This window comes from Callospermophilus lateralis, chromosome 11, assembly GCF_048772815.1.
Source record: "Callospermophilus lateralis isolate mCalLat2 chromosome 11, mCalLat2.hap1, whole genome shotgun sequence".
Lineage (NCBI taxonomy): Eukaryota > Metazoa > Chordata > Mammalia > Rodentia > Sciuridae > Callospermophilus > Callospermophilus lateralis.
In genome coordinates this window covers 62748766-62767556 of record NC_135315.1, presented here as the reverse complement: position 1 = coordinate 62767556, position 18791 = coordinate 62748766, and the positions used below count along the sequence as shown (strand labels likewise).

The following is an 18791-nucleotide window of genomic DNA, read 5'->3' as shown; positions in this document are numbered from 1 at the left end:
CCTCCCTCTGCCCAGCTGCCCCCCAGGCCTGGTTACAGGCTGCCCTCATCTCCACCCATCCCTGCTGCTAGCCTCCCGCTTCTTCCCCTTTCCCAGACAGACAGTTAAATTCTAACCTACCCAAACCCTATCTGAAATAGGACTTGAAAAATCACAGTTGTTGGAGACGGATTGGCATTTAAAAGGCATCCAAGGCTGGGGGAAAAAAGGTCGCAGAGACAAGAGAATGCAGGGCCCTGTGTTTCGAGCGGCAGCTGGATTTAGTGGATGGGAAAATCATAGCGTGCCCTGTTACCTGGCACAGAAACATTGGGTATGGCATCAGACGTGCCATGCTGTGCCAGGTCACCACCTGCCACCACCACTATGTGCTCTCAGAAATGAAAAGGTGAAGGAGACCTGTCAGCCTGCAGCCAACATCCCTGTGGATTATATTCTCTTAATATTCATTTATCAGATATTTTAAACTTGGTTCACTTTACCTGTCTTTAGGAGGCAGCCAGGTTGGGGCTGAGATTGATACTCTGATTGTGGTTTGTTTATCTGGTCTAGGCACTACCTGTGTGTGGAATGTAACCAAATGACAAGGTGGGCATGGCTGAGTTGGTGGGCTTTGGAGCCTGTGAGTGTGTGGTGTGTATTTGCCAGCTGTGGGGAGGGTGCATATTCATGGAAGGATTGCTGGTGATATTTATATATATATATATATATATATATATATGATTTATTTATTTTTATATGGTTCTGAGGATCGAATCTAGGGCCTCAATGTGCAAGGCAAGTGCTCTACCGCTGAGCTACAACCCCAGCCAGGATTGATGGTTCTTGTATGGTTGATATGTTCACATGTATCTGAGTTTTCCCATGTTGGGTTGTTGCGTATTCTCGTGTGTGTGTGATATGTAAGTTTGTGTTCATGTGCGTAAGGGGGAGTGCTGTTGGGTGGTTTATGTGTCTGTGATTGGGACCGGTGTGGAGTTGTGTGTATGTGTGTGTGGTTTGTGTATGTGGCTGAGGATCTGTGTGTGTTTGTGTGCGTGTGTCCCCGGTGGCGTGAGGCCCTGTTCCTTTGTGCTTATGGAGGAAGGTGCTATGGGATTTCTCCACCTGCTTTTTGGGTGTTGGGGACTAAACCCAGGGCCTGTGCAAGCTAGACAGGTGCTAGGCAAGTGCTCTACCACTGAGCTACACCCCCAGGCCTGCACCTGCTTTTTTTTTTTTTTCCTAAATCAGTGGCAGGCAGTGGCCACTGACTAAGTTGCTCTTTGAGGACATCTGCTTTCCCACTGCGCCCTGAGCACGACGACGAGTGAGGTGCCTAGCAAATCTTGTCCCTGTGACCCCAGTGTGGCTGAATAACAGGAAGGTCTGCTTTGGGGGCTTGAAGGGACACTGACAATCCCTGACTTTCCAGGAGGGCTGGGATGCAGAGACCAGAGGGCTCTGGGGTCAAGGTAGTTCAAGCCCACACTTCACAGATAAAGAAATCGAGGTCCAGACGATTAAAAACTGCTTGTTAGTGGCCAAGCCAGGGCCCTAATGCAGAGCATCGCTCCTACTCCAGGTCCTCTGTTTCCGCTCTGGTAACACAGCAGGTGGATTCCCAAATCCCTTTGGCCTCTGCCACACATGAGCCTCAGGGCAGCTCATAGCCAACTTAGGGCATCAGGACCAGAATGGCCAAAGCACTGAGAAGGCTGGGGTTTGTCACTGAGTCAAGTCCAAGTAGAACTCAGGAACATCAAGGACAGATGGGAACACCCCCGCTCTAGGACTCCAGTGTCAGTCCTGCACTGGGGCATTGTCTCTGTCACTCCCCCAAGCCCAGCCCCTGACCCAGAGGAGGCCCAGTGGCCTGGGAAGTGGCAGGCTGCGCTTTAACAGCCCTTTCCCCCTCCCCATCTCTTAACAGCTAATGTGTCTGTCACTACTCCCCTAATGAGGCTGCCCAGGACCCCTGGGACAGATAGTTTTGCCAACCAGCTGGCCCTTAGGGTGGGAAGCTGGGGTAAGCCGTCCCCTGCCTGTATTCTCCAGGCCAGTTCAGCTGTGGAGGCACTGAAGCCCGTCGAGGCCCCTTAGCCAGCTGTGAGAAGGAGAAGGGGGGTGGGGGGCTCGAGGAGGCAGGAAAGCCCACACCAGACACAGATTTTTCCTTGACACGGTGACTATAGTAACAGTTCTCCCATCTGGTCCACATCTACCTTCGCAGGCCTACTGTGCGCCAGGCAGTGAACTGCATCATGATCTGGATGGATAAAATCCCTGCCCTTGGGGAGGTGTGGGCACTGGAGGGAAGACATTAATCAAAGAGTCCAGTTATTCACATCATGCATTTGTGTATGGGAATGCTTATTGATCACAGGCTAAGACAGGACATGAAGGATGCACACACAGGTTCTCTGGTGGACACAGGGAGTCCTGGACCTAGGCCGGAGGCTGATCCAGGTACAGGATAAAGGTTCAACCATCCAGGACTGAGCAGGAGACCTGACTCCTGCTGTGTGGTTCGGGGCAACTGCCCACCTTCTCTGGGCTTTTCAGCTGGAAGGCATTTCCTTCTTGCTCCAACGCTGCCAAGTAGAACCAGGCAGTCTTCCTTTTCCAGGGCTCTTGGCCCTCCCCCACTGGGGCCTTCAAGACGTCTGTCGGCAACAACCTTGACTTTGGAATGCTCCAGGCACTGCCCCGGGGGACGCCCGGAGCCACAGCACAGCTCAGCACTGCTGCCTCAGGCCCCACCTGCCATTTCTTCTTAGCCCTTGTGCTCTCCTGGAGCCACCCCCCTGGGCCGCAGAAAGCCTGGAAGATGAAATCAGAGGACCTGCCCCCACCCCCATTGGTGAGAGAGGCATTTATTCATGCATTTGTTCATTCGTTTGCTTGACTGGTGTTTGCTGAACACCTGTTAGTTATCAAGAACGCTGCTGTTTGTTGGACAAACGTGGCAAAAGGGTGGTCCTCCTGCCACTTCCAGCCAAAGGGCTGATTTTGAAGGTCCACCTATTGTTGGAGGGGGGAGCAGATCCATTGATTTGCCGGCAAGTCATCTCAGGCAGTTCCCAATATCCAATTTACAATCTGGCTTCTTTTTTAAAAAATATTTATTTTTTAGTTGTAGTTGGACACAATGCCTTTTAAAAATTTATTTATTTTTATGTGATGCTGAGGATGGACCCCAGGGCCTCCAACATGCTAGGTGATTGCTTTACTGCTGAGCTACAACCCCAACCCCAGTATGGATTCTTACATCCTGCCTCCCAAAGGCCATGATTGGTGGAACTGGCTACTGTCTGCTGGGTAGGAAGCCCAGCCCACCACTTGGCCACAGCCCCCACCTGTCCCTGTTACCTCTCTTGGCAGGCCACACGTGGTAGGATGGCTTCCTGGTTCTGAGCCCAGCCTCAAGTTCAAATCCTCACTGGCTTTTCACCAGTCATGAGATCTTAAGTGTTCCTCCCCCAGCCTCAGTTTACTCCTCTGTCAGGTGGGATGGAAAGAGTTAAACTACACACCAGCTTCTAGAGTAGCTGGAGGAATAAAGAGAATATGGCTAAGTGCTTTTAGAACTGGCATAGCTTAAGCTACTACTATTTTCGGTGTTGTGAACCAACTGCAGGCTGGGGGCTGCTGGGTGAGCTGCGGGACACCTCGGTTTCCAGCTGTTTCTCTGAAAGCGGCCCCTGGCTTCTGGGTTGGGCTTCCTCCCTCACCTGCAGACTGGTGCTCCTGGGAGCCCGACTGGGCCGCCCAGGGTCAAGTTCACACTCCCTCCTCTGGTTCCCCAGCCTGGCCTTGGGGACTCCCAACAGAGCGGCTGGTCCCAGACCTGGCTTGGGGTGGCTAAGCGCCGCGGGCCCAGGCTGCCTGCCCCGCAGGTGGGGAGCTGGGCGGCGCCCTCAGCCCTGGGGCTCGCACGCTGCCCCGCGGGGCCGCCGCCATCAAAGCGGCTTCTGGTTCTTATGCTAATGAGCTGCATTAATGCTTAATGGCCGCGAACGCGCGGGTTTAATTGCACCTGCCCGGGTCGGAGGCGCGGCCGGCCGCGGAAGCAGCTGCGCGCCGGCCCGAGCGGCCTTAATTACCTGGAAAACGACGCCCGCCGGGGAGGGCGCGGCGAGCTGGGCCTCCGCAGCCCAGCCCCGCTCATCCCGAGCGCCTTGCGGGGCCGGGGAGGCTGGCGCTGTCGCCGCCCGGCGCCCCGCCTCGCCACCGGATCGCGTGGCCACGGCCTCCACCGGCCTCCAAAGAACTCCCGACCTCAGCGCTGCCTCCTAGCAGCTGGAGGCAAGAGCTGCCCCCGGGCCTGCTGCCGCTGGGCCATCTTTGGCTTGGCCTCTGGGGACCCGCGACTGCCCTCTGACCCGGTGCCACTCTGACCTGCACACAGTTGTGGTTTGCATACCGTGTGCCTGGAGCCCTTGAGAGCAGTACTGTGACCTTGTAGAGAAGCTATCTCACCCCCCCCCCCATCTTTGCGTTACTACCCCCCATGAAGCTGTTCCTGCCCTCTTTAATAAAGGCCCTTCTCCTCCCTCAATCCCCCAAACAACCCCTGCCCCTCCGACAAGATGAGCCTCTGACCGCTGGGATTGGTCTGGTTCCTTGGGTGGAGACAGATAGCCTAAGGTGAGGGTTGTCTGAATGCATCCTTCCTGTGGACTATCAGGTCACTGGGGCATTCTGGTCTGACTGTCCTGTCTCCTCAGTCTCCTGCCTGCTCCCTGTGGGATGGCAATGGGGTTGGGGACTGCAGTACAGTCCTGAGCCCTCTTCCCAGACTGGGGACCCTGGGGCCCGTGATCTAGTGGAGTGCACTTCCTCGCCCTACCCCAAGTGCACCCTGGAGGGGTGGGCTGCATCCTGTCCTCTCCCTCATTCTCTCCTCTCTCTACAGAGGGAAGGGAAGAGGGAACCAGGAGTAGGTGAGCTGCTCAGGTGGTTTCTGGAAAGTGTCCCCCTTGTCCTCTCCTCCTCACCCCTCTTTCCTTTGCACCTGGCCCACCCTTTCTTCCCTTCCAGTCCCATCCTTCCTCACCTCCTGATCTCATCTGTGCCATCTCAGAGTCAAAACCCTAAAGCACATTGCAGCACCCATTCGGAGATCCCTATGGGGCCCGGCCTTCTGTCGGGTGATGCTGGGGGCACAGAGAGGAGTCACGGTTGGGGTCTGTGCTCCAAGGATCCCAGTCTGGAAGAGGCAACCCTAGAAAGGAACCCATTTGCTCTAATGCACAAATAACCCACTTAAATGAAGCAGAGAACCGTGTTTGAGCACAGACTGTGAAGATCCAGAGAGGCCTCTAAGGTCTACTACCGGCAAGGATGGATAAGTGTGGGCGAATCCAAGGAACAGCATTCCAGGTAGGGAAATGGATGCAGCAGAGGCCTGATTGGGGCAGGGAGGTAAGGAGCAACCATAGCATGCTTTAGCTCACTTGAAGGAAGCGGGGCATGAGCCTGGAAAGGTAGGCAGAGTTATACTCTTTTATCCAGCAACCTTCAGCGACTGCTGGGCTTTTTTTTTTTTTTTTTTTCTTGGTGGTGCTGGGGATTGAACCCAGGGCTTGTGCATGCGAGGCAAGCACTCTACCCACTGAGCTATACCCCAGCCCCTTCAGTGGCTCCTTATTACCAAGGGGGCCAAATGCAGGCTCCTCAGATGGCAGTTAAGCTTATGTCACCTACCTCATCTCAGGACACAGCCTAGCCTCCCCCTGGCTCCCCACCACTACTCCAGGCCACGGATGCTTATTGTGGACCTACTGTGTGTGTGGTGGGGGGGCAGGGAGTGATGTCCCTATGTGAGCCTCTTGGCAGTGTGCCCCTACCTGGTGGATGTCTTATGGCTGGCTGAGGTCCGTTGAACATGCCTGGCCTTGGGAAAGAAGTTGGCATGCCTACCCCCAGCTTTGAACCCCTACCCCCCGTCCTTGTCCCCAGCTGTCCTTGCGGACAAAATGGAGGTGAATGGGCAGGTTGCCAGGGGCGTCAGGTGGCATCACAGCCGGGCAGACAGTCCGCTGTGATTAATGAGGTGGCGGAAACCTGAAGGAAGGTCTCTTATTGGCACACCTCGGGCCCTGCCCTCGCCCGGGTCAAGGTGACCCACGTGGCTCATGTGAACTGTGCACCTCCTCCTTGCCCGGCTCTGTGTGAAGCTCTTGGTGCCCGGGAGCTTGTCACCACCCACGAGGTAGATCCTGTTAACATGTCCTTCTGCAGTTGGAGACTCCAGTGTGCCCAGAGGCACCCAGCTGGCAGGTGGCAGAGTTGGGCTTCAAACCCGGGCCCGTGTGACTTCAAAGCCTGTTTGTAACCGCTGAGCCGTATGGCATCAATAACGGGTAGAAAGCGTCTGCTAGATTGTGGTCTCTCTGGAGGCGTGGCCGCGTCCTTTCAACTTTCGTCTCTCTCATGGTGGTTAAGCACAGAACTTTGCATGTGGTAGGTGCTCAGTAAATGCTTGTGGACTCGATGCCTGGAACAGTAAAGAATACAGAGGACTCAGAGGCCAGGAGATGGCTGTCACTCACTCTTCCTCCCCCACCTCCCACCCCTACCCCCAGGTGGGCAGGGGGATAACGTGGGAACGGAGGAACGGAAGGCTTCCAGGCAGAGTTGGGGTGACAGGAGGCTGGGGACGATCCACTTCCTGTCTCAGCCTGCCGCATCCACAACAGTGTCCTTGGAGGGAAGCAGGCCACAGTGACTGTTCACATTTGCTTGGGGACTGGATGCAGGCCTAGCATTTGACTGCGGGATGGGACCTGCTTTCTGATGAAGCTCCTAGGTACGTGAGAGGGACCCTATGAGATCCCTTTTGTAGTGGTTGGAGCAAGGGGCCCCACTGTAGCTCAGGAAGGGTCATGGTTCTTGGGCTCAGGTAGGGGGACCGAGTGGACAAACAAATATGATCCTTACTGGATCATATGGCTGCAACATTTATTGAGCACATACTATTTGTTGAGCTGAGGACACTAGGTACTTACTGGGTACATCATTGGCAATCTTTTTATTTATTTTTTCATACGGGGGATAGAACCCAGGAACTCAGTGTACCACTGAGCTTTTCTTTTCTTTTTTTTTTTCCTTTTTCTTTTGAGACAGGGTCTCCCTAAATTATTGAGGCTGCCCCCAAAACTTGAGATCCTTCTGTCCCAGCCTCCCGAGTCTCTCCGATTATTGGCATGCAACACCGTGCTTGGCGCATCATATATAATCTTGATCAGGTTCCTATTTTCAGATGAGAAAACAGAGGCTCAGAGAGGTCAGTGTCACAGAACTGGGTCTGTTTTCAAACTCCACTGACCTCTCTTCTTTGTTCCATGCTAATCCCTGCAGCCCTCCGCTTCCACACACGGCTTCTCAGAGGAGCCCCAAGGCCTTTGTTTTTGGAAATCCTGGGTATGGATTCTTGGTAGAGACGCTTACCCTATTCCACACTTCTTTCACCTCCCTGGCGGGTCTGTCCCTAGAAGCAATGAGCTACCACCTGCTAACCAGCCAACCAGCCCAGCTCTTAAGAGCATGATCAGCTCTATGGGCCAGGGCCTGGCACCCTGCCTTGGCGGCCCATTGCAACCTTGCCCTGGCTGCTGCTTGGTAGAGTTGTGTATGCCTGGCCAACCCAACTTCGGAGGGGCTCTGGCTCAGACCAAGACTTCCCAGGGCACCTACTGTTGTCAGGGCAGTTGGAGACGCGAAGGTAGAAAGAGACTGGGGGCTGGGGTTGTGGCTCAGTGGTGGAGCACTTCCCTAGCAGGTATGGGGGGCACTGGGTTCGATTCTCAGCGCCACAGATAAATAAGTAAATAAATAAATGTCCTTCAACAACTAATAAAATATAAAAAAAGAAAGAAAGAGACCTATGATCTTATCTCCATGACGTGACCTGGGGCCCATCTCTTCTTCCTCTGGGTCTCAGTTTCTCTCTCTCTCTCAACAAAATCTGGAACTGGTCTTATCATTTCCAGGAGTTTTAGCATAGGATACCTGGGAGTGGACCGTGGAGAGTCAGGAGGCTTTGTGTGACCTCCTGCGGGGGACACCTGTCTAGCCAGTGCTTGACCATCAGCCAGCTTCTACAGAGGAAGCCAAGGGCTGGCTGGTGCTGGCCGTGGGCTGTGTAAGAGTCTGGAATCACACAGACCTGGTTCTGACCTTGACCAACCTCTCACAAGCTGGGTGACCTTGGTGAATCCGTCCCCACTGGGTTTCAGCTGTCTCAACTGCAAAATGGGGACATTTCTAGTCTGGCGACAGAATGTTACCCAGAGTTTTTGTTTGTTTGGTTTTTGTTTTTCTGATGCTGGGTATCGAACGCAGGGGTCATTTTACACTGAGCTGTCTCCCCAGTCCTGTTTTTTATTTGTTTATGCTAGAGATGGGACCCAGGACCTCACCGGTGCCGGGCAAGTGCTCTACCACGGAGCCGCGTTAACCGTGAATATTAAACGCATCTCCCACTCTAAAATCTTCGGCCCAGCCTCCAAGGCTCAGGAGACCTCCACTCTCCTACTGTCTTTGGTGTTACTTGAAGTGTTGGCCCAAGACCTCGGGTCCTCCACCTCCCAAGCCCATGGTGGCATCTTCTGCTTGGGTGGGCTCATGAGAATAGTCCTGGCCAGGGCCATCTGGGCAGAAGTAATATGTGGTTCTTCTGAGCCAGAGCATCTCATAGGCAGGGTGGGGTTGCCAATGCTCTCTTACCTCTAACAGCCCAAAGTTGGGATAGCAACTGCTCAGCGAGAAGGAGCCTCTTGACACCTTGATATATGGGTCGTGTTGTTTTGAGCTCTTGAGATTTGGGGGTCTCGTTACCGTAACGGAGCATAGCCCATCCTGCTTGGTACACCCGCCCATCACTCAAGCCTGTCCCCCACCCGGGGGGGTCCACATAGAAGACTAGAGATCCGCAGAGACCTGCCCGAACCCAGGACTTGACTGTAGACTTATTTCTAGAATTGCTCAACTCATTCACTCATTGATTTACCTGCTCACTAATTTGTTTCTGTCATTATTTCTTTCTTTTTTTTTTTTTTTTTAAAAGTCTGTTGATTCTCTGTTTCATAGGCCCTGAGGGAGGCTCCAGGCCAGCAGGGGAGCTGGAGGTCACGCTGCAGAGCAGTAGCACAGTAGTAGCACGTGGCCCAGGGATGGGGCTGCCTCCCTGGGGGAGCGTAGGGTGGAGATCAGACTCTCAGAGTGGGCGGAGGGAAGATGAGGCCTTTGGCTGCCAGGGTCTGTTTGAGAAAAGGCCCTGAGGTGTCAAGAGGCCCTCGGCAGTTGGGTCCAGCCAACAGGGATGGGGCTCAGTAATGGCCAGCCTAGAGGGGAACTTTGGCCTTTGGCCTGTGGGACATGGGGCACCCGTGCTCTGGGTTGAATGACGAGGATGGTGTGTGCGGGCGGGCAGAGTGTGAGGCCAGCAGTTGGTGGGAGGAAGACCAGGTAGGAGACAGGGCCAAGGTGGGCGAGGGCTGGCTGTGGGGGGCCTAGAAGAGAGGGCTCAGGGGAGCAGTGGGCTGGATGGGGTGTTCTGTGCAGTCACGGGGAAGGTTCGAGGGAGACTTTTGCAGAGTCTGGGTGCCAGGGAGCCAGGAAGATATCCCGGATTGAACAGTGAAGGACAGTGTGAACCGCCACCCTTATCCATAGGCAAACCATTGACCAGGGGACAGGGCCTAGACTTGGAGGGGACGGCACACGTTTCTTCTCCTCACAACACGCGGAGCCCTACTGTGAGCCGGGCAGGCTGTGGGTGCCCACGGATAAGCAGACGATGTTCTCTGGCCTGGTGGAGCTCCTGCTCCTGCGCAGCTGGTGAGCGAGCGCACTGAGCAAGTACATTGCCCGGCCTCTTGGAGTGGGGCAGACGTTTGCAAGTTTGAGACTGGGGCATGGGGCGGAAGAGGCCGCACTGAGAAAGCAAAGAAGAACCAACCCTTGAGGCAGGCGAGTGGGCCCCGTGCATGACTGAAGGGCGGTGCTGGTGGAGGGAACAGCCGTGCAAAGGCTCTGGGGCAGGAATGTGCTTCCCGGGGTTGTCAGAACACCCAAGGGGCCAGTGTGGCTAGAGGGGAAAGATTTTCCAGAAGGTTTTTGCAGTTTTCATTCCCAGTGAGATGGGGCTACTAGAGGCTGAGCCGTGGCCGTCATCTCTGGGGACTTGATGTGGCTGGGAGGACAGAAGGCTCCTGGAGTCCTTGGGCAGGCCTACAAATCTGCAACCACATAGCTGGGCTCCCCTACTGTCCACCTACAAGAAATGAGGGAGTGGGTCCCCCGGGGTCTCTCAGGTCCCATCTGCCATCCTCCCTCCCGCCACTTCTGCTCTTCTGTGACTCTGCTCTTCTCCCTGTCCTCTTTGGGTCCCTCCAAGTGTATGTGGATCTCAAGATAAAACAGGGGGTGGCCCTTCTGAGAGAGGGCCCTGATGAACGCTGGGAAGCTGGTCACTTGGCGCACCCCTGTTCTCTCTGCTGACACTAATGCTAATTGGCGTCCACTGAGTGAAGGGGAGCTGGCCTTGGCCATCTCCTGCCCTCCCCCTCTGGGCCGCCCTCTCAGGCGAGCCTGGGGGCCCCCCTTCTCGAAGCCCGAAAGCTTAGCATCCCAGGCTGGGTCCTGACTCGGCGGAGGGCGAGGGGAGTCCCCCCCCTCTCCTTACGTCTCCTGGGATTCCCAGACAGCTCCCGGGCCGTGTCTGAGACTCGGGGATTCTCTGTGGACCTGTCCTTCCGTGCTGGCCACCTCCTGCCCACGCTCCCCTGCTAACCAGCCGAGCGTCGCAGAGCAGTGGCCTGGGAGTCAGGAGAGACCAGAGACCGTCCACCCTTCCTCTGTGCTCAAATGCTCAGGCTCTCTGGAAACACCCAGCATGTTCCGACTTTACAACTGCCGAGGCGCGGAGCTGAACCCTGTGATCAGGGGCCCCTGCCACCCTCTGATCCCAGCACAAAGGGAACATTTATCTCCGAGTCCTTTGAGGGCCTGCCCTATCCTCAGGTGCAGGGTGGGTGTGGAGTCCTCGAGAGACTGCGGCCACACACAGGCCAGCTTTTATCTCCCAAGAAATGAGTGGGGGGGTGGCCGCCGGGTCTCTCAGGGAGCCCCCCCACCCCAGTCCATTTGAACAGGTGGGAAGACAGATCCAGACAGTGGAAGGGAAGGAGAGGGTGTCCTCCTGGGACGCCTCCCGAGTCCCTGGCAGCAGCAGGACCACCGACGGAGGGCTTGAGTGCTGCAGGCCTGGCTGAGAACCTCTGAAGATGGGTAGCGTCCATCCTCCTCCCGGGGCAGCTGGGGAAGCTCAGGAAGCCCAGGGCGGGTCAGTACCAGAGCAGGCCCTGGGCGTGGGTCTGTGCTGTCCACCATCGCAGGGACACTCAGAGCTGGCTCCTCTCATTCTCTCTCTGCTTTCTCACCCTCCGAAGTGCCCCCAGCCCCAGGTGCCCAGGGCCCCACTCCCTTCTTATGACCTGTCTCCAGAGGCCCCTGCTCACCAGGCCCTGCCCTCCACACCCCTCCACTCCTAGACCTCAGGACTGGCTCTGGCCCTAAGCGCCTGCTTTTAGGTCCGTGGAACTGCTGGGCCTTGGGGAAGTGGGGCCCCCCTGCTCAGGTTCCACGAACCCCAACAAAGTCCAAAGTGCCGTGTGTTAGGGTATCTATCTGGGCCAAGGGCCGGAGCTTGGCTCTGCACCCTGAGGGGGCCCACGGCTAAGTGCTGTGCAGGCCGCTGGGTGCAGCTCCCCGGCTCTTGAACCCGCTTCCCGAGGAGCCGGGAGAGAACTCGAGCGCTCGGAAGAGGACGTGGCCAAGCCTGGCTCTTGGGGAGGAAATCCTCTTGCCCACCGCACATGCACGCACACACCACACCGGGTGCCAGCTCACTTGGCAGCAGAGACGGCACCCACACGCTCATTCAGGTCCACGTGGACACGCCCACGCGCCCCTGCCACTTGTGGTCAATTCACGGACACCCACACACCCTCTCCTACCCTCCCAGATCCCTCTCGCACAGGCTCACACACACTTCCCACTGCCCCGGGCCTCGCCGCACGACCGCGTCACATCAGGGCTCCGGCGGCAGAGACGCACATGCACAACGGGGAGGCCCCACGGGCAGTTGCTTAGCCCCCCACACCCCCCCCTGCCATTAGAGGTGGTGGCAGCAGCCAAGGTGACTCAGGAACCTACTTCTCAGAGAAACAGCTCAGAGAGAGAGAGAGTCTTCGCCACAGGAAGGAGCATTTTGGGAGGAAGAGCTGGCTCCCACCCCACCCCCCACCCCGTGCTGATACACAGTGTCCCACAGACACACACACACACTTCCCGTCCCCCGGATCCGTGATTCAGGCTCCAAGCCACATGACCAGAGCCTCCTGGGGTACCCGTCCGGCTCTCCAGCATGCACGACCGCCCCCCCCACACACACACACAACATGGGCACACAGCTGTGGCTGAGGGCTGCTGCTGTGAAGAGAGGTCCCTCCCCAACCCTGACCTGGGGGTCTACCCAGAGCCCCTCCTCGTCCTCTGGCCCCTGGGCCTGTGAGTCAGAGATTGCCAAAGGTGGCATTTCATCTGCCACTAGGGAATGGCCGCACAGCAGCCACTGAGATTAGGGCTTCTTGTGGGAGGGAGGCCCTGCCGGCTGGCCCCAGCCTTGCGATTGGCACAGGTGACTTGGACATCTGGGCTCTCCATGTCCAGCTGCGTCTCCAGGTGGGCCTACCAAGGTGGGGAGACTGAGGCCAGAAAGGGAGCACTTGGGAAACATCAGGACGACGACACCTTGCCTCGTCTGATTCTGAGAGCCTTCTCAGAATCCCGGGCCATCCTGTCGGTGTGGACCTTACAGGGTGGTTTTCTCCAGAGGCCCAGAGAGAGCAAGGGTCTTGCCCAAGGTCACACAGCAAGTCCACAGCACGAGCTGACCTGCCTCATACTCCGGAGCTCTCCCGGGGAGCCCCATGTGTGCGTGGAAAGGGGGCGCTGGGGGGCCCGGCGGGAGGGAGGAAGTAGGGTTGGGTTTGTTCCCCAGCCTCCCCTCCCCCTCCCCTGCTCCTTTCTCTCTCTCGCACGGTTTGTTTGGAGAATGACTCACAGGAATGCAGCAAAATCCTGATGGATGGGAAGGCAGGGCCCGCAGTACCCGGAAAACCTCTCCAGGATGGGGAGGCGGGGCCGGGCAGCGGGGCCAGAGAGGCCGCTGATCAGGGGGGCACTCAGTGCGGGTGGGGAGACTGAGGCCTTGGGAGGACGTGGGACGCGTCCCAGCGTGGGGCCCTCTCTGTCCTGGTCCTGAGCGCACACAGGCCCAGCTGCCGTGGCCAGGCTGGACCCGTCTCCCATTGCAAGCGCCCCCCCCCAACACACTGGGATTTACATCTCTGTGCCCCTGTGACCCCTGGTGCATGAGAGGTGACTGACAAGGGCATGGGGTACCGGTTGTGACCCAGATCAGACCCTCAGCTCCTCCCGCTGCCCCCACATGGTGCTCCTGGGTACCAATGTGCCTGCAGGCCCACCAGGTGCCAGACTGCGCTCTGCCAGGGCCTGGGGGCGGGGAGAGTCCCCCCCAGCTCAGGGTCCAGATGGAAGCAGGGCACACCAGGCACAAGTACGATACCGGGGTACCTCGAAGGGTCCTCAGGGGAAAGTGGGACCCTTGGAAGACACGAGATGAAGTGGAGACTGGGCACTTGGGGATGGAGAGAGCTCGGTGTGCTTAGGAAGGCCCCGGAGTGGAACAAAGACACGGAGAACCCTCAATGGTGGCTGGGGCCCTGCAGGGCGATGATACGGCTCTGGCATATCAGGCGGCAGCAGTTGGGGAGACCTGAGGTCTCCCCAGAGAAAGCTGTCCTACGGACACCACGACTCGGGTGTCTCTCAGGGGACACAAGGCCTTCAACCCCAGGACGGATGATGGGTGGGAGCCCCGGGCCCAGCCTCTCCGTGCCTGCTGATGGTGGTGGTCCCGAGGGTGCGTGGCCCCACATGACCAGAGCCGGGTTTTCTGGAGCAGCCGGAATTTGGATTTTTTTTTTTTTTTTTTTTTTTAATGTGACCTCCCCTGATGTAAAAGGTGCTGGCTGACTTCACGACCAGGCCCCGGTGTGGTTCAGACACCACATGTCCACCGTCCGTGCGTCACGTCTGCCGTGTGGGGTGCCTGGGTTTTCCATTGGCTTCTTTACATTCCTGGTTTTATTGGAAACAGCCCAACTAGTCACAGCTGCCACCCCAGGCGAGATGCTGGGGATCTATCAGCGAACAAGACGACCTGCCACAGAGCTGCCATTTTAGAGGGAGAGAAGGCAGTGAACAAACAGATATATCAGGTAGCGAGTGTTAGGAAGAAAAAGACAGCCGACCTACCCGAACAGAGAGTGGCTGGGGTGCTGGGCAGATGTGCAGGAGAGATGTGGGTTCCAGACAGAAAAGCAAGGACTAGTGCAAAGGCCCTGGGGTGGGGCTATACTTGGCGCGTTAGAGCAGCGCCCAGGAGAGAGCGCGAGAAGGTGAAGTCATTGAGTCTGGACTTGTGTCATTTGTGAGTTGAGGAAGGTGAGGCATGGAAACCCTTTATCCCGACCTTCCCAGCCGCTGGGAAGTGCCTAGCGGGTAGAGGTCAGATTGCACGGGGGACTGCCACTTGTGGCGGGGAGTTTGGTTTTAAAGTCCTCCGGGAGATGAGAGCCATTAAGAGTTCTGGCTAAGGGAGGAACGGGATCTGACTTCCATTTGGCTCTCGTCTGGCTGCTCTCAGGACCAACGCAGGCAAGAACAGGGACAGGGAGGCCAAGGAGGAGGCCACCAAACTGGTCTGGTCCAGCAACAGCAGGGGCCTCAGCGAGCTGTTGGTGGTCACGCACCCGGAGAGTTGCGGAAACTATTAAAAATCTCTCCACGGTACGCAAGGGTCCAGCCTATTTATCGTAACGATCTTGGTGGCAATATGGAAAAAGGTGACTTTGTCATTCTAGGTGAAAATAGGATTCGAAAATTGCATATTAAAAACCACACCAGTAGGGGCTGGGGATGTGGCTCAGGCGGTAGTGCGCTCGCCTGGCATGCGTGCGGCCCGGGTTCGATCCTCAGCACCACATACAAACAAAGATGTTGTGCCCGCCGAGAACTAAAAAAAATAAATATTAAAATTCTCTCTCTCTCTCTCTACCTCTCTCTCTCTACCTCTCTCTCTCTCTTTAAAAAAAAGAAAATATTAAAAAAAAAAAAAAAAAAAAACCACACCAGTGCCAGGTGCAGAAGGGCCTCTGACCCTGTTCACATGAAATGACCAGAACATGCAAATCCTGAAGTCGCTGAGTAGGTGCCAGGGACCGGAGTAGGAAGAAAAAGGTGGCTGCTGACGGGGCGGGGTTTCTCTTAGGGAGGGAGTCAAAAGTTCTAATATCAGATGATGGTATTGGCTGTACGGCTCTGTGGATGTGCCAAAAAACCACAGGATTGTCCACTTCAGGGGATGTTTGTTAACGCAGCGCTGGGGACTCATACGTGCTAAACCACTGAGCCCCACCCCCAGCTCTTTTCATTTTTTTTTTTTACTTTGAGACCGTGACTTGCTAAGCTGCCCAGGCTGCCCTCGAACTTGTGATTCACCTGTCTCAGCCTCCCAAGTTCCTAGGATTCCAGGCGTGCACCACCACGCCCAGCTGAGAGGGATACTTTTATATTATGTGAATCATATCTCAATAAAAATTATTTTGAAGCACATTAGGATTTCTAGCCAAATTTGAGGCACGCACAAAAAGATAGCAAGGAAATATTGAGAGTCTTGCGTGGAGGATGATTCTGGACCGCCGTCTTCTTTCTATTTTTGTGTCTTTTTACACCTTTCTAAAGGTAGGTGTTTGCCTCAAAACAAGGAATTCTTGTGACCCAGGGAGGGGACTTGGCCTCTCTCCAGTCCCCCACTTTTCACGTGGGGATTTGGAGCAGGAGTGCAGTCGCCCTGGCTCCCAGCGCTGACCTTCTGGAATTCCATTCCTGCTCACGTGGCCTTGGGTCAAGTCACAGGACCAGAGATGCCAGCAGTCCTCTCCTGGGCAGTGTCCCGGCCGCCCACCCGCACGGCCCACCCCCTTCTCCTTGCATGCCTGCAGTCCCAGGCCGCTCACCACCGCCCATCACAGCTCACCCCTTCCATTTCTGGGCAACTCTGCCTGTTAGCAAGCTCTTCCTTATATGGAGGTGAAAACTTGTCTTCCGGTTGCTTCTACCCTTCTTCAGCTCCCTCTCTGAACCCCAGTTTCTGGGTCTGCAGCTAGGAGCCCCTCACATGGCCTCTGGGAGGTCATGAAGAGATGGAGCACTCGTAGCCCAGGGCACATGGTGGTGGTCACTTGGCATGAGGGTCAAAGTGGGGGTGGCCTTCGGCTTGACCCGACAGCAGAAGCGAGTAGGATTTCTCAGTTCCATGTTCAGATCATCACTGTGAAATTGGAAGGTGATCCTTCAATCCCCGAGATTGAAGCCTTACCTCTCCACGGACCAGGAGGAAGTGACAATCATCAGGACTGACGTTTCTCAAGGGCTCACAACATGACAAACCCCACGATGACTTCTGAGTACCTCCTCAACATGAATTAGGCCCTGCTATTCTCCCCCATTTTAAAGGTGGGGGAAACTGGGGTTCCAAAACACGACGTGAAGTATCTGGGCGTGAGTCTCTTGGCACATGTCTTGGGAGCTGTGTGAGTCAGTCCTTTGTTACTATAATGAAACACTGGGGGCAGACTACTTTATAAAGAGAAGAGGTTTATTTTGGCTCATGGTTCTGGAGGTTCAAGGTTCAAATAGCAGGGCATAGGCTCTGGCAGAGCCCCTAGGGACCACATCATATCGTGGTGAGAATATGTATCTGTGTCTCTGTGGTCCCTCTCCGTCACCTCATAAAGCTATAGGGGGGGCTCTACTCCAATGACCTAATCTAGTCACTTCCCCAAGACCCCCACCTCTAAACGCCATAGTGGGATTAAGTTTCTGCCCTTTTTGTTTTGTTTTTGGGGCTCTGGGGTTGGAAGCCAGGGGTGCTATACCACTGAACTACCTCCCCATCCCTTTTCATCTTCTATTTTGAGACAGGGTCTCCCCCAGGCGCCCAAGGTGGCCTTGAACTTGCAATCTTCCTGTCTCAGCCTCCCAAGTCACTGGGCTTACAGGCAGGTGCCACGGCACCCAGCAATTTCTACCCTCTTTTTTTTTTTTTTTTTTTTTAAAGAGAGAGTGAGAGAGGAGAGAGAGAGAGAGAGAGAATTTTTTGATATTTATTTTTTTAGTTCTCGGCCGACACAACATCTTTGTTTGTACGTGGTGCTGAGAATCGAACCCGGGCCGCACGCATGCCAGGCGAGCGCGCTACCACTTGAGCCACATCCCCAGCCCAATTTCTACCCTCTTGATACTATTAATATAAAGACTCTGGGATTAGAGTCCTATATGAGTTCATGGTCACAAACCATAGCAGGAGCGTTGTGGATTGTCTAAAAAAACACTCCACCATCAGCCTTTCCACCTCAGAGGTGGACAGAAACAGGACCAGAAGCGAATACTCGTGGTTGGTTGGGCCTGGCCCTTGGCTCTGTGAGTTCACAGGGTGAAGGAGCCTCAGACCTGCTTGGTAGGATTCTCCAGCTCTTGGCCACGTTGCGGGGTGACAGCAACCTTGCCCTCCACCTTTGGGGGCTTCAGTGTGGAAAACTGCTTTTCATCCCTCTCCTATCACCAGCTGCGAGGAGAGCCAGGCCCAAAGCAATATCCCTCTTCTCAGCTTCAGAAACGGGGGACCCAGACGGGGTGCAGAGGTGCCCAGGTAACAGCCATGATGGGTCAGTGCCGGGACTGGCCCTGGGAGACTAGCAGGAGCCGCACCTTTCCTGTTAGGGGTGGGGAGGATGGGAGCGGTCACTTTTCCACTCAGGACACTCTCTAGGTATCCAGGGCTGTGCTGGGGATGGAACTCTGGGCCCTTGTGCATGCTGGGCAAGTGCTCGGGCACGGAGCTACACTCCTTAACCCAATCTATCTATCTATCTATTTATCTTTGGTGTTTGGGATCAAGTCCCAGCCTCACCCAAGCGAATCAAGGTTCCGTTTCGATCAGCAATTTTTTTTTTCTTTTTTTTTGTATGTGGTGCTGAGGATCCAACCCAGGGCCTCATGCATGCTAGGCGAGCGCCCGACCACTGAGCCCCAACCCCAGGCCTTCGATCAGCAATTTCTCTTCCATCTTTCCAGAGCCCATCTCTGCAGATTCAGGCTTTGACATTCCCATGGTCCCTAGGCTCACTCTGTCCCCAGAAAGCCGATGGAGCTCTGAGCCCGGCTCCTGCTGGGACGTCCTTGCCTTCCTAACCCCACCCCTGCCACACCGCCCCGTCCAGAGTTGAGTAGATGAAGCCCTGTCCTAGGCAGGTGGAGGCTCCGAGGGGCCGAGCCGCCCCTAAACATCCAGGTATTCAGGTCCATGTCCTCCGGTTATCTAACTGTTCTGAACACTCTAGGTCAGCCCAGTCTTGTCCCATTTTGCAGATGGCAGACTGAGGCAGGGGCCTGGGTCTCCCTTAGCAAGGAGGGAGCTAACTAAGTCATTGCCAGAGACTTAAAGGCATGTCACCACCCGCCAGGGCGAGAAGGAGTTGTAGCTGCCACTCTGATAAAGCCAGGGATCCTCACTTTGGGACCAGGAGGAGCCCTGTGGTCAGCATCCCCTGGCACCATTATGTCCAGGCTGGGCAAAGGCCCATGAGAACTTG

At 55.8% G+C, this 18791-nt stretch overlaps 1 protein-coding gene across 3 annotated transcripts in view; it reads left to right on the top strand.

Moving 5' to 3' along the window:
* The window catches only part of Rai1 (retinoic acid induced 1), a 121126-nt gene that overhangs the window by 18774 nt on the left and 83561 nt on the right, over positions 1-18791 (top strand). The window contains exon 1 of one of the 3 annotated variants that reach the window (XM_076871043.1): positions 2771-2842. The exons of the other annotated variants lie outside the window; for them this stretch is intronic. The gene's annotated coding sequence lies outside the window, so the exon portion shown is untranslated. Of the gene's footprint in view, positions 1-2770; positions 2843-18791 lie in introns of those variants that run through there. 3 annotated transcript variants of the gene reach the window in all.